This window comes from Callithrix jacchus, chromosome 15 (genome assembly GCF_049354715.1).
Source record: "Callithrix jacchus isolate 240 chromosome 15, calJac240_pri, whole genome shotgun sequence".
NCBI classification, from domain to species: domain Eukaryota; kingdom Metazoa; phylum Chordata; class Mammalia; order Primates; family Cebidae; genus Callithrix; species Callithrix jacchus.
In genome coordinates, this window is record NC_133516.1 from 88,222,012 (window position 1) to 88,236,323 (window position 14,312).

The window sequence follows — 14,312 nt, forward strand, 5'->3', positions numbered from 1 at the left end:
TAATTCCTTATTTTTTCTTTTTTAGTTCTTTGACCATCAGTCTGTGACCTGCCCTTTCTCTTTACGTAAGTAAAAGTGATTTCTTTACCTTTTAAAAAAAAGTGTTGGATTTAGGAAATTGTGGTCTTCATTGGCGTATTTCCCAGTTGACTTTGTTGTGGTTTCTAGCGGTTCTGTAGTGTGTGTTAGTGCGTTTTGCGTTTGGAGTCTATGCTGTTGGTGGTAATACTAAGTTGCTATATCCATGAGGGTGCAGAAAATACCAGCAGTCCAGACACTGTACTTCTGTAAAGGCTGCCCTTTACTTGGCTGCAGCTGCTGTTTGCCAAAGTCACTGCTCTTTTAAAAGTATAGCTTACATTATTCAGCCAAATACCAGCAACAGTTGGGCCTTTGCTCCCCTGTCAATCATTGGGCAATTATGTATTCTTCAGTTATGTACCCATCCCTAGGTCCAATAGTTTTTAATTTTAACTTCCAGATCAGAGCTTTCATTTATTGACAAAATTTCTAATATCCCTTTACTAAGAAGTACAAGACTGTAAAGTAAATAGGCTAAACTTTTGTGCAAAATTATGAAGTCTACAGGGGGAAAAAAAGAAATCCCAGATTCACATGTGCCAGAAGGTTTATAAAAGTACCACTCTTTTTTAGAAAAGGTAGAAAGGCATTGGGGGGTAAAAAACCACTTGATTTTATATGAAAAGAAGAACATTAATTATTTAAAGTTCATGCCAGCTGCACTGAATGGGTTTAAATAAATTTTATTTTGAACTACTTGAAAGAGATTCTAGGCCAGTGAACCCAAATAATCAAAGTCACTAATAAGAGACAATACCCAAGTGATCCTACAGGTAGTGATAGTCACCTAATGTGATAAATAATTATCGGCATCCTCTGGCTGCTTCTCACTCTCTGGTGAGCCCTGTCCCTTATTCACAACATTATGTCTTGCTTCACTGACTCCTCACTCCAAGATATTTCCTGTATTATAATCATTTGCACAGAATGGAGATTCCGGTGGCTATTTTGTTTGTGTGTGCCTTCCACTAATATTCCTAGAAGATAGTGGCAAATGTATTTAGGGAGGCAGAATCCTCCAAAGGATGCTAAGGCTAAAGTGTAACGTGACAGTTTATTTGACAGAGAAAGGAGATTGATTAAACTCCCCAAAGACCTGTGCTATGTGTAATGCATTTATACAACAGGGGTGGGTCCTACCTGCCCCTGACAAGACTTGTTATTCTCTATTTCAGTGTTGATAGAGTGGGTCTGTTAATGCTTTGGAGGATGTCAATATGCATGCTTATGGTTACCACTTTATATCTGCACACCCTCCCCTCAGTTACCTAGCACTGCATATTTCTAGTCCTCTGACTGGCAAATCATTTTTGTTACAGTTCTTTTGTGTAAAAACAGTTCACATAATAGCTCTGTGTTAGACAAGGCATTAATCCTCACATCACGGGGATGAGTCAGCAGAGTGCACTCCTGCCCGCACGGCTCAGCTATTGTGACGTCAGTGCTATAGGGCGAGCCTCAGACACAAGCAGTACAGGGGACCTGTGTCACCAATTAGGAATTAAGGGGGAGACTTTGGAGATAAAAAGTGTAGTTGAAAGGCTGCCTCTGGCTCATAGGAAAATGTAAATCTGATTCTATGCTACATCAACCATCAGTCGCATTGCTTCTAGAGATATCCTATTTTTTTAACCACACGTAAGGCTGGGGGAATGACCTATAATAAGCTGATAATTCGTTCATATACCCATGACCTTGTCCCATTCCTGGACCAGGCTTCATGTTTGCTAGGCTTGTTCCAAATCTTGAAGCTGCCCTCATATCAGCAGGGTGACGAGGCTTATGACAGTCCTACTGTCTTCAAGTACACCATAGACACAGTTGATGCCTTCAGGGTGGTGCCCCAGAGGCCCAGCAAAAGGAAAAGAAATGTCCCTTGAGAACAGATCAGAACATTATCTCCCCAGTGCTTCGACTCCAAGTGCTTCTTCAATAGCCTACTCTAAACAGGTACAGAATTCTGCTTGTTCTACCTTCTCTTCTTAGCAGTGCATTTAGTCCAATGTCACAATCTGCATTTGACCTGGATTTCAATGGGAACTGAATAGCTGCCAGTTATTCCCCCCAGAATTTTTCATTACATTACTGTTTAGCAGAAACAAAGAGGAACACTCCATAACCTGCCATGCAGCCTTAAAGCAGGTAGCACAGACTTACCTTATTTGGGAAACCTGGTTCTTATAAGTTAGGTCTCTCCACAATTCAGATTCAGATTTATTCTCAGGGCAATATCTTTCAGTATTGAATATTAAGTCTTAAAAAGGGTGTTAATTTGCAGCCTTAGCAGCATTCTTTGTTAAAAAAAGACATTCCTCCATCACAGAATTCATCCCTCATTCTTACTGTCACCCCAGCCAGTCACCAGCTCCTGCCATACCCATCAGAAAGTGCCTTACTGCTGGGATCTTCTGCCTTCATTAGATTGCTAATGGGCTCCTACTATGCTTATAAAAGCTAACACTACTACTTGGCTTCGTTTTGATTAATTATCATACACAGCTCTTTATTTAGTTTTCATTCAACAAACATTTATGGAAAGCTAGTCACTATGCTTGGTTCTGGAGTCTCCAAGATAAATAAAAAATGCTTTCTTTTGTTAGAAATCTCACAGTCTGATAGGGGACATAAATAAGTGAATAAAGACTATACGTGATAGGCACTGAAATGCAGGTATATACAAGACATAGTAAGAGGAATAAATAAGGAGTGCCTACTTGCATGTGGAAAGGTGCCCAGGCTGGGTCTTAAAGTCAGAAGAGTAAACTGCAGTTTACCAGTTAGATATGAGAGAGTAGAAAGAAAAGGTGATCATAATCAAGAAAAAAATGTAACAGCATTTACAAAATCAGGAGGCATTAAGTAGCAACAAGATCCAGAGGAGTGCATAGTTCGGAGTGATTGAAACATGATGGTTGAGATGTGACTGGAGAGCAGGCAGGGGACCTTGCCTGCCATACAGAGGACCTTGTATGCCATGCAAGAGTTTGGACTTGATCCTGCAGGCTCAAGGAGGCTTTGAAGAATTGTAAACAATTCTAAAAAATTGTATGTTTTAGAAAGAGCACTCTGGTGAAAGTGGAGAGGCTGGCTCAAAATAGGGAGACCAGGTCAAAGGTAAAAGCCAAAGGCCTGAACTGTGCAGTAGGGGTAGAATGGAAGGAAGAGGCTATTTTATAGTGTTGAAACAGACATTCATCTTTGCATGATTCCAGCATATCTTGGCCTATTGCATAATCTTTGCCTTCTAGGAGAAAGGCTGATACATTGCGTGAAGTAAAATTTCAGACCAAAATGCATCCTTATGGGGTCTTCAGCAAAGACCTCAATTTGAATATGACCTCACTTTGAGCTACTGCCCCCTGGTTGCCAGGCTCAAGGGTCTCCTACTGTCCATAGTGAGTCTGGGGAAGGAGCAGGCAGATAAGCAGAAGACATTCTCAGTGTCCTGCTTTTCTCTTCTTTCACCTGAAAATGAAAGAGTTTCTAAATGATGCCCCCCTAAAGTCAATCAATGCCCCCAATTTCCTATCATTTTCTCATTGCTCCCTTTTTCTAAGCAAAATTTCCAAACCATTGAACTGAATTGCAACTTATGCACAGCCGGGTGTTGAAACAATTCAGTGTATTCATTCCTTCTCTCTGAATTAGAGTTCACCATAAGTGTGCTTTTCTCTTGTTCACTTTGGGCTGCCAGGACAATTTAAAGGAAATTTTCAACAGCTTATGTTTCATGTACTATGTTCTCTTTTGCAAATGGGAGGATATGCGTGGGTGTGTTTAAGTCTTCTCTATATTGCTTTCTGGAGAAAGGTTTGGGAAGATGAACAAGATGAGGAGTAGGGACCTATTGAAAGCCCAGGTCCCCCAGTGACCTGAGTGCAGAACGTAGGCTGGTGATCAGATGGTCAATTATGTGTTTGTCAAAACACAGTGGGCTGCATTCCAGGCTGCCAGCTTTGGAAGCCCAGCTTCTGCCAACCAAATGTCATCTGGGAACATGCAACACTGGGCACTGTGAAGGAGTTTGAAATAGACCATGCCACAGCCAACCTACTGCCAGTCTTATAGCACCAATATGGCATGCACAGCCGGGCCCCATGTTTCAGAGCTCAGGAATTCACTGTACTAAATTCAAGAGGTCAGATGGGTTCATGTTTTCAAAGCCTATGTTCTCTGCTTTGAACACTGTGACTTGCTCCTCAGCAATTTCCAAGGGATTTTTCCAGTCACATCTCTGTGGAAACCACTCTTTTTGTGATGGTTATAAGATCCTTGTAAATGTCCCAGAGGATAGGAAAAAAAAAAATAACTTGCTCTGACAATGACTGTAATTTCGACAGAGGGATTCCAACTCTTAGGAAATTACATTAAAGGTGGATAGCTTTTAAAATATCAGGAACCACCTTGGCAACTTATAAAAAGCAGAAGGGCTTTGCCTATTTTATAAAGTGATTTGCATATACCTGCATAAATAATGTCCCCACCTGTACTTTTATGCATTTAGGTTGAATAAATTAAATTTTGTGATCTTTAAAATATTCACTGTCTTTCATTGCTCAGACACCATTTTCAGGACCCTTCCTCCTCATTTATTTTCCTAATGATAGGAGTGGCTATTTTTTTTTTCATTCTTTTGACTCATTCAGAGAATCAAAACACCCTGAGCACCAATCTACCCTAGCCAGGAATATTACCTCCCTCTGGTTGCATTTCTCTTAGCCTTTCTACTTACCAGACTGTGAGTTCCAGGTATTTTTAATAAGAGAAATAAAGTAAAATGTTACTAAGGTGAAACAGCACAAGACAGAATTAAGCTCTACTTACATATATATGTAAGAGAGAGAGAGAGAGTGTGTGTGTGTATGTGTGTGTATGTATACACACACTTGCACTGATACACACCTCAGTGACACGCCCATAGTAACCTTTTCTTTCTTTGACCACCGCACAACTTCTTCAGGAACCATCCAGCTACTAAATCATTTCCATTTTACCTTGGGCTTAGGCCTTCAAATCAAAGCCTGGTCAGTAGGCCACCTTCACCCACATTCATCCTGTAAGACGTTATTAAACACTATGTACCAAGAATCATGTTTATTGGAGAGTTAAAGCATAAATATAGCATAAATACATGACCCTTTCTTGCTCTTAAGGAATTTAAAATTGAGTTAGGAAAAGTAGTAAATATTTTTGAATGTTGTGTATGCACATAAGATAATAAATGACTAAATTCCAAAAAAAAAATAAAATGATATAGTCCAGGAAGTACTATAGGGTTTCATTCATGAAAGAGCGGCTTGCAGGCTAGAAAGTTTCATGTAAAATTGATTCAGCTGAGTCTTGAAAACTGGCTAAAATGTAAAAAAAGATGAAGAGAAAAAGAATTATATTCCAAGAAAAATCATATACCAAAGTGTTGGAATCTTTGAGGGGGCCCATAAATAGCATCACTCTTCCCCACTCGAATTCTAAACCTATTGAAAAATAAGACAAAAGAACTGATAGCTAGGGAAACAAAATGTTTATAAAGGTTGGTTGAAGAGCATAGCTTAGTGTAAAGGGGAAATGGGTTTGCTGCCTCTCTTCCCTTCAACCAAACCTTGCAAAAGCCCTCTCACGGGAAAATGCATATCTGCATATGAGCAACACAAGCAACGCTTTTCCAGAGCACTATCTCCCGCCAGTCTAAGTAGAAAAGGAAGGACAAAGAGGCTAAACTCCTGTGCCTACAAATTTGGATAGATCAGTTCTACCTAATTGAGAAATGTAGACCAAGGGCTGTCCCACCAACAGGATACTTTGCCTCCATGGGGAAGTATAAGTAGTGAGACAAGAGGAATGCAGTGTTTAGAAAACATCTGGAAACTAGGAGTAGGGAAGAGGCATTCTTACCAACACTGACATCCACAGACTGGAAAACAAGAGGATAAAGTACTGAGTGGGATGAAAATGGGAAGCAGGGCCAAGAGGCCAAACAAGGCTATCATCTGTCTGAGGGCATACACCTGGGTAGGAAACAGTGGTCCTACTGGTTATCCAAGATCTTAACTAAGGGCTCCTTTTCAGTGTCTCAAAGTTACAAGAATCAAAACCTGAGAAAAAAGCAAGAAATGAAGATAATGGATTAAAGTCTAATTAGGAAGAAAAATACAAAAACTCTAGTTTCTTGTTCAACTAATAATAGCAATGAGAAGTAACTATTGAGTGCTTGCCTTGCTTTAGATACTGAACTAAATACTTTTCATGGCTATCTGATTTAACCTTCAGAACTACTCTATGACGTAGATACTATTATAATCCTAATTGTGCAGATCGGAAAACTGAGATTTAGCATGTTTGAGTTATTTTATAAGAACACCTAATAAATGGTAGAGATAGAATTTGATTCCAGGACTGTGTCTTAAAAGCCTCAACCAAATTTTAGTAGACACAAAATTGAGTATCTACTAAATGCTGAAGGTATAATGGTGAGGAATACCAACATGGTCTCTCTCCTTCTGGAGCTTATAATCCGGGGAATGTAAGACAGATACTAAGCCAATGGTCTCACAACATAACTTGTAATTGTAACTTGTGCTTACCACTACATAATAAAAGTACCATGCACTCTAAGAGCAAATATAAGAAGAGGATTTAACTGAGTCTGGAGATTCAGGAGAAGCTTCTCTGAAAGTGACATTTGAGATTACACCTGAAGGTTAAAAACAAAATGTAATAATAGATGGGGGAAGATGATTCCAGGCAGAGGGAAAAGTGTGGTTGAAGGCCCGGAAGATAGCTGCATAGAGAGAAAGAGGTGACTACAGCCCAGGTTGAAGTTGAAGAGATACATAGGGTCTGATGTTACCAGGTCCTGGATAGGCCATGTTAAGGATTCTTGTGTTTATCCTAAGGACAGTAGAAAAGCAAACTCAAGAAGGAATGTGGCATGATCAATGTTGTTTTCAGAAGGGTAAACTTTGGGACATTTATCCCAGAGAGATGGAAATATAACCATACACCTGTATGTTATGTTGCACCAATGTTCATAGCAGATTTATTTGTAATAGCCCCAAACTGGAAAAAAAAAACACCAAATTATCGTGAGTGGGTCAGTGGTTAAGCAAAGTGTTCCATACCATGGAATACCTCTCAGCACTAAACAGAATAAATTATTGATACACACAATGACTACTTTCAATCACAAGGGTATTACATTGAGTGAAAAAGCTAATCTCAAGATTATGTACTGTTGTGATTCTACTTATATAGCACTCTTGAAATGAAAAAATATATAAGGATAAAGAACATACTTGTGGCTGACAGAGTTAGGGAGCTGGGGTAGAAATGGAGGTGAGTGTTGCTATAAAAGGGTAATGCAGGGGATTTTTTGATGGAACCTCCCTGTAGCTTGACTTTGGTAGTATTCATGAGTGTGTGCATGGAATAAAATTGCACAGGACTAAATATACACACACATACTTATGTGCATATAAAACTGGTGAAACCTGAGTAAGGTAGATGGATTGCACCAATGTTAACTTCCTGATTGTAATATGGTACTAAAGTTATATAAGATGTTACCACTGGACAAAACTGGATAAAAACAATAGCAGATCTCTCTGTATTATCTCTTACAACTGCATGTTAATCTAAAATTATCTTGAAATTTAAAATTTAAAAATATATATAAAGGTAGATTAACTTTGATAAATAATTTGGAAGAGTCAAAAATGGATATAAAGGAACCAGTGAGGGAGGGATTCCGGTAGACCACACAAGAGGCAGACTAGGGTAGTGACAGTAGAAATAGGGGAAGACAGAGGGAACTAAGAAATGATACAGAAGTAAAATATTCCTGGACTTTTTCATGGTTGGTTATGTGAGAAAAGGAGAGTAAGGAGAGAAGTGGCAAATAACTACTGGTTTGGGGCTCATCAAACTATATGGAGGATACCGCCATTCACAGTGACATGAAACACCAACGGAGGGGTGGAGTGGAGGGAAGTTTGTAAGCTCTGTTTTTGAGATGTTGAGTGTGAGGTGCTTTTGACAGATAGCTAGTCAGCATATTGTACAGGTGTTTATATACATAAAACTGGAATTTAGAAGTAACATGAAGGCTGGAGATATGAATTCAGGGAAATCAACATATAGTGGTAAATTAATCTGTTGGCATGTATAACATTAACATTGCCTAGGGACGGGGTTTGATTGGGAAGAAGGGCTAAACTGAGACTTGAAGAGCTCTTACTATTTAATCCACTGGTAGAAGAAAATGAGGCCATAAAACACCCTCAGAAGGAGCCACTCAGAAGATGGCAGGAAAATCAGAAAACATAGGCACAGAAGCCAAGAGAGCACATCAAAGGTAGTAGTCAGTGATGTGAAGTGTTACTGAGCAATCAGGTAAGTTAAAGACTAACAAATATATATTGCATATATTAATTTTGAGCTTATAGTTGTCCTCAACAAAAGCTGTCTTTTTGAAGTGGTCAAAACAGTAACTTGTTTACAATGGGATGAGGTGAGAATGAGAAGTGAAGAAATGGCAAATGTGGGCAACTCAGAAGTTGTGCTGAAGTAAAGGAAAATGAGCTAGTATAATATCTTGAGGGGGCAAGTGAAGTCAAAAGGTTTGAAAAACATGGAAACACTAGTTTTTTTATATTTTCATGGGAAGAATATGGTAGAGGGGAGAGATCCAATGTGCAGGAGAAAGAAGAGCATAGGATGACTAGTAGTGTAAGATGACTGATAAGGCTAGAGAATTGGAATCCTGAGTATAAGAGGAGAGATGGAAAGAGGGACACCTCTTCTATTTTTATAAGAAAGGAGGAGTAAAGGAAAGGAGCCCATGAGTAGACTTGGTACTGAAAGGTTAAGAGGTTTCCCAAATCATGGCTACTAAGGAGCAAGATTCTGCTAAGAATAAGTGAGTAGGAGATTAACAGAAGGTAGAGATTTGAAATCATTCTTGAGACATATGGGACAGCAAGTTGACCAGAGAAATACAGGACTCTACTTGGCAGTGTGGAAGGTGAAGATGAGCCTGGTGGGTTGATGTTGATACCCGTCTGCCCTGTCATGAGATTTTCTCCAGCAGTTTGGGAACCAAGGTACAAAATCAGAGGAAATGAATTCGAATTAGGATACAGTTTCACTTAGCATTTGTGAAAAGGCATTAGGCGTTCAGCTTCTTGTTTTGGTTCTAGCTGAGACCAGTAGGAAGGGCAATGAAAGGACTTAGTTAAATTCTCCAAGCATCTGTTGAGTACATTGTATCAGGCACTGTGTTTGGTACAGAAAACACAGAGGTGAGTAAGACACCATTTATGCCTTCTTAAAAGCTCACAGTCCAGGGTGGTTTGTAGGCTGACATCTGGTCCAAAACACCAGGAGCAGGCAATTGAATAACCTTTGCAAAGACCAATAGACCTACATCTTTCCTTTTTTTCTTATGCCTGCTCCTTCCCTCTGCCCTGTCCTCACAATACCCAGTTTGTTTTTGTGTTTTGTTTTTCACTTTCTCAAAAAATATCCACTCTCTGCCTTATTGCCAAGCCTCTAATATGCATCATACATGTATGAGAGACAACTCTGATTTCACCCATTATCGTTTTGCTAAAATACAATCATTTAGAAACAATTAGATCATCTACTTAAAGTGTGGTATTGGTATAGTGTGAATTGTCTCTAAATGTTAAGAGCTGACATCTAACTCTACAGAAAAGCTGTTTATTTAAGAGGGAGGGAGACAGGAAGTGTAGATAGGTGAGAGAGGGAACAAGGAAAGACAGAAGGGAGGGATGAAAAGAAGGGGAAGAAAGTGGGTTTGGTGCAGTAGCTCATGCCTGTAATACCAGCACTTTGGGAGGCCAAGGTGGGCAGATCACGAGGTCAGGAGTTCAAGACCAGCCTGGCCAACATAATGAAACCCTGTCTCTACTAAAAATACAAAAAATTAGCTGGGTGTGGTGGTGGTCACCTGTAATCCTAGCTACTTGGGAGGCTGAGGCAGGAGAATCACTTGAACCCAGGAGGCAGAAGTTGCAGTGAGCCGAGATCGTGCCACTGCACACCAGCCTGGGCGACAGTGTGAGACTGTCTCAAAAATAAATAAATAAATAAAAGGGGAAGAAAGCATATTAACTACAGAGAATCTTATGTCGCAGCTCATCCTTGTTTGTTATTCAAGGGAAATCCCATTTAACATGAATAAATAATCAATTCCTAATGGTGATCTACAGCATCAGCCTCCAAAAACAGCTTCCAGACCTAAAAACGTACCAGGGTACTGTAGATTAACTATGAATTCCAGGTGCTGACAATGCAAGATATGAAGAGGGTCTGAAGGAGGGAAAGTTCCTAACTTCCAATAGAAGAAGGAACCTCTACTCAGATTTATTTTAAGCATTATAAAATGATAGCTTAAATAGAGGTGTGGCCATGATGGCTTATCTTTATTTGGGCACACTCCATTCTGTGAGATCCCCTTTAGGAAGTGATGTTAGGGCCATTTGATTAAAAACTAAACTGTAGATATATCTGGGATAAAATTTGGCAGCTGTTGAGCAAAACAGCTATTTTTTTAATATTTACCTTTTTCATGATTCTATAATTCACACTTATTGTGAAATACTAAGAAAGTATAGAGTAAGGAAAAATATCTATAATTCACTACACAGAAACAACTATTATTAACACTTTTTTACATCTCCTTCTAGTCTCTTCTCCAGATTTTAACATTACTGAGCATACATTACATGTATACAATTGTATCCTATTTTTCTTTTTTTTTTTTCTTTTATCAACCGGGGTGTACACTTGGGATCATATGTATCCCATTTTTAACTCAATATTATGTAATAAAACCTTCTGGTATAATTATAAACTCTTTATAAATATCACTATAACATCTGAATAATACCCTTTCACATAAAACCTCTCAGAATTTACCTAGCCATGCCCTGGATATAAATATTTGGATTATATTCACCATTTGAATTTTATATTTTAAAATTCTTTAGAAGAACTATGATGTACATCTCAAATTGTCAAACTTGGAGGAAATTTGAGGCAGACAGTGATGTCACCCTGTTAGTAGTGCTAGTTAGTGATTGCTAATGACTATAAAAAATCATATTGGAATTTTTAAGTATTTACTGCAGCTTTTAGGTAAGCTCTTTTTCCCCCAAAAGTAAAAGTTCTAATTTTCAGTTCTAAAGAGTATACATTTAGTTTTGTTTGAATTTGTTGCATTGATAGTATTTATAAAAAATAAAGTTAAATTCATTTAAAATCTCACAGCCCAGAGATCATTGTTATTAATAACTTAGGAAATATTGTATTTCCATACAGTCCTATTTATCTGTCTTTTTCTCTTTCTCTTTGTCTTTCTCTTTCCAAACTGAAAGGACAAATTACTTGCTGTTCTGTATTCAAATCTTTTCGCTTAACATTGTAATAGGTATTTACCATGTTAATAAATATAGATCTACATTATCTTTTGACAGCAACATTGTGCCTCAGTATATAGATAATTTATTGACTCAATCATTTATTGATGGACAGTTGGGAATTTGGAACTTTCTTCTTACTAAACTATGCTACTATATATGCACATATATGTGTACACATGTTTTAAAGTACACTTACATGATTATTTCCTTAGGATCAATTAATTATAGTGGAACTGCCAAAGTAAAATGTATATATTACTAAACTGTCCTCTAGTATCAGTTAATATCTTCACCACCCAAAAAAGAGACTGCCCATTTCTCCGCATCCTCACTAATTCTGTAATTTTCAACGGTAATTTTTGCTATATACAAGAATATTTTCATACTGGAGGTGTGAGATGCATTTTCCGCTCATGAAACCAAACCCCGAAAACATATATATGTATATATATTATATATATGTATATATTGTTTATATATATATATACATATATTGATATAATTGCTATGGTAGAAAATAGTTTTTTAAACTAGGAAAAGTATTTGTGATATATCCCTAATATTTTTAAAATAGCTATAAATCAATGATGAAAAGATGAATAACACAGTAAAAATTTGGAAAGGACAAATGAGTAGTCTAACAAGTTTGGTTGCTTAGTCTCATTCTTTACTACAAAGGCAGTGATCCGTGAAGTCCTCCAAGGCCACCTCAAGCTCTGCTTCTTATGCTCTGATGGCAACACCTACCCTCACTGCCCTTGAGGGGAGTGTTATGGGAAGCGAAACACCATCAGAGCTCTACCTGTAACATTTCTGGGCTGGGTGGGTGTGGTAAATATTCACCTGGTGACATACATTTATGTTTATTTGGCATCACATCCTCAAAGGGCCAGGCTCACTCACATGAATGCAAAAATTTTCATCATCAGCACTCTGCCATCAGACTCCAGAATCAGTAAATTATTGGGAAGGGAAAAATACACACTGGTAACATTGCCTGATCCATGTCTCCAGGGCAGGATTGACACTATTCTTCTACCAGATGTAGAGATTTCTGGATGTTCTCATAAATAAAGTGCTAGAGGCCACATCATCACCATCCTCCATTCTTCCCCTCTCTCTGATTTCCATGTGTATTACTACATACTTAATGAAGTGGAATATTTTTCAGCAACTTCAGGGAAAGTGAAATATGCTTGAGAATTGGAAATGCCACACTGACAGCATCCCTCAGCCTCTGCAGTGCAAACTGTGACAGGGCATCTTCCCTGTGTTCTGGGACAGGGAATATCTGGGTTCTGGAAGTGAGTTTCTCCAGTCCTTCCAAGGGTCAGGAGTTGGACAAAGCTGTTCTGGTGGTAATTGGAGCATTTCTTGAGCACAGAAGTTCATTTGCAGATGGTAAGGGATGACATGCTCTGGGGCATTTTCCCCCTCTTTGGCAGAAGATTATGGACATGAAAGTCACGTCTGTCTTAAATCCTTAGGCAGTGTCCAGAAAGGAAGCAAAAGAGACGCAAACATGTTAAAGAGTCTAAGAACTCCCTTCAGGCTAACTGCAAGCTAAGGAGAATGGTCAGAACAAGACTTAGGAAATGGCTTGTTCTCTACCTGAGCAGTAAAACACCTCTTGAGGTGTGCACATATGGTTATGAGCCAGGTCTTAGTGCTGCCAGCAGTGCCCTTGGAGACCATGCCACTGACTCAGTGTACCTAGGGCTAGGAGTGCCAAATGTCTCACTTTCTTAATGATGCTCCTGGAAAACTTCACATATTATCCACAAGCTTCTGTAATATAGTTTATACTCAGAAGCTGGGGTTTGGGGGAGATTTGAAATGTTATATATACATGTACACATATATCATATATGTATGTGTATGTATATATGGTGTATATCTTCCACACACACACATCCCACTTATTTAAGGAGCCATTCTACTGACTGGGACACTTGCAGAGGCACCATCTTCTACAAGATGTCTTTGCAATGATAAAATTAAGGTGTTTTCTTTTCATTAATCAGGTTCTTTTACATAATCTCTTTCTGTAGTCTCTGTATTATTCCTCCTTTCTGCTAATGTGTGGGTGTTGAAGATAGATCAGGCATACCCACCTTGCCCTTTCTCCAAAGCATCATTTCCAGATATTTCTCTAAACAAGTCACTTTACTTCTCACACTTTGATTGACTAAAATGGGTTCTACCTTTAATCCCTCATAAATTTCTAGACTTTTTGATACCTAGAGAATAATTCTCACCTTTAATTTAAAATTAACCTGTACTTTGGGTGAGAGAACCATAGGTCTCATGAAAGAACATGAGTGAGAGGTACGTCTAAATCTTTTAATAGTAGCCTGCAGTCTAGTACTTGTAAGCTACTCATGGACACATAAGAAAAGTAATGAAAAGTCTTCAGTCAAAATAATTTTCTGGGATTTTTTTCTATGCTTTTATCCATCACCACCATGCTGGAATAATCTTCACTACATTGGTTCTTCACCAATAGCTTTCACATAGTCCTCTACCAGTTTTACAGTACCTTTCAGTAAAGGTTAGGAAGAATCCTAACACTGTTTAGCTTCCTCAATAAGTGTGCACTAAATCTTTTGACAGGATGTCTGTACACTATCTATTTACTTAAAAAGAACCAGTTTATTCATCATTATATTACCACCAGTCATTAACATTACTCATCTAGAATAGGTACAGTGGCAAGCCACCTCCTAGCAACCTGTGTGTTTACCACTCCATCCCAAACCTCTGATACACTTAGAAAAAACTTTTAAACAT

General features: G+C 38.5%; 2 protein-coding genes across 84 annotated transcripts in view; one reads left to right on the top strand and one right to left on the bottom strand.

The window, feature by feature from the left end:
- Nucleotides 1-14,312, top strand: part of ZBTB20 (zinc finger and BTB domain containing 20) — an 829,160-nt gene that overhangs the window by 642,360 nt on the left and 172,488 nt on the right. For all 46 annotated transcript variants that reach the window (XM_078352092.1, XM_078352083.1, XM_078352089.1 and 43 more), the window contains one exon: nucleotides 26-65. The gene's annotated coding sequence lies outside the window, so the exon portion shown is untranslated. The remainder of the gene's footprint in view (nucleotides 1-25; nucleotides 66-14,312) is intronic.
- LOC128929807 (protein fantom-like) overlaps nucleotides 1-14,312 on the bottom strand; it is a 109,723-nt gene that overhangs the window by 90,671 nt on the left and 4,740 nt on the right. The window contains exon 3 of one of the 38 annotated variants that reach the window (XR_013527672.1): nucleotides 1,990-13,004. The exons of the other annotated variants lie outside the window; for them this stretch is intronic. The gene's annotated coding sequence lies outside the window, so the exon portion shown is untranslated. Of the gene's footprint in view, nucleotides 1-1,989; nucleotides 13,005-14,312 lie in introns of those variants that run through there. 38 annotated transcript variants of the gene reach the window in all.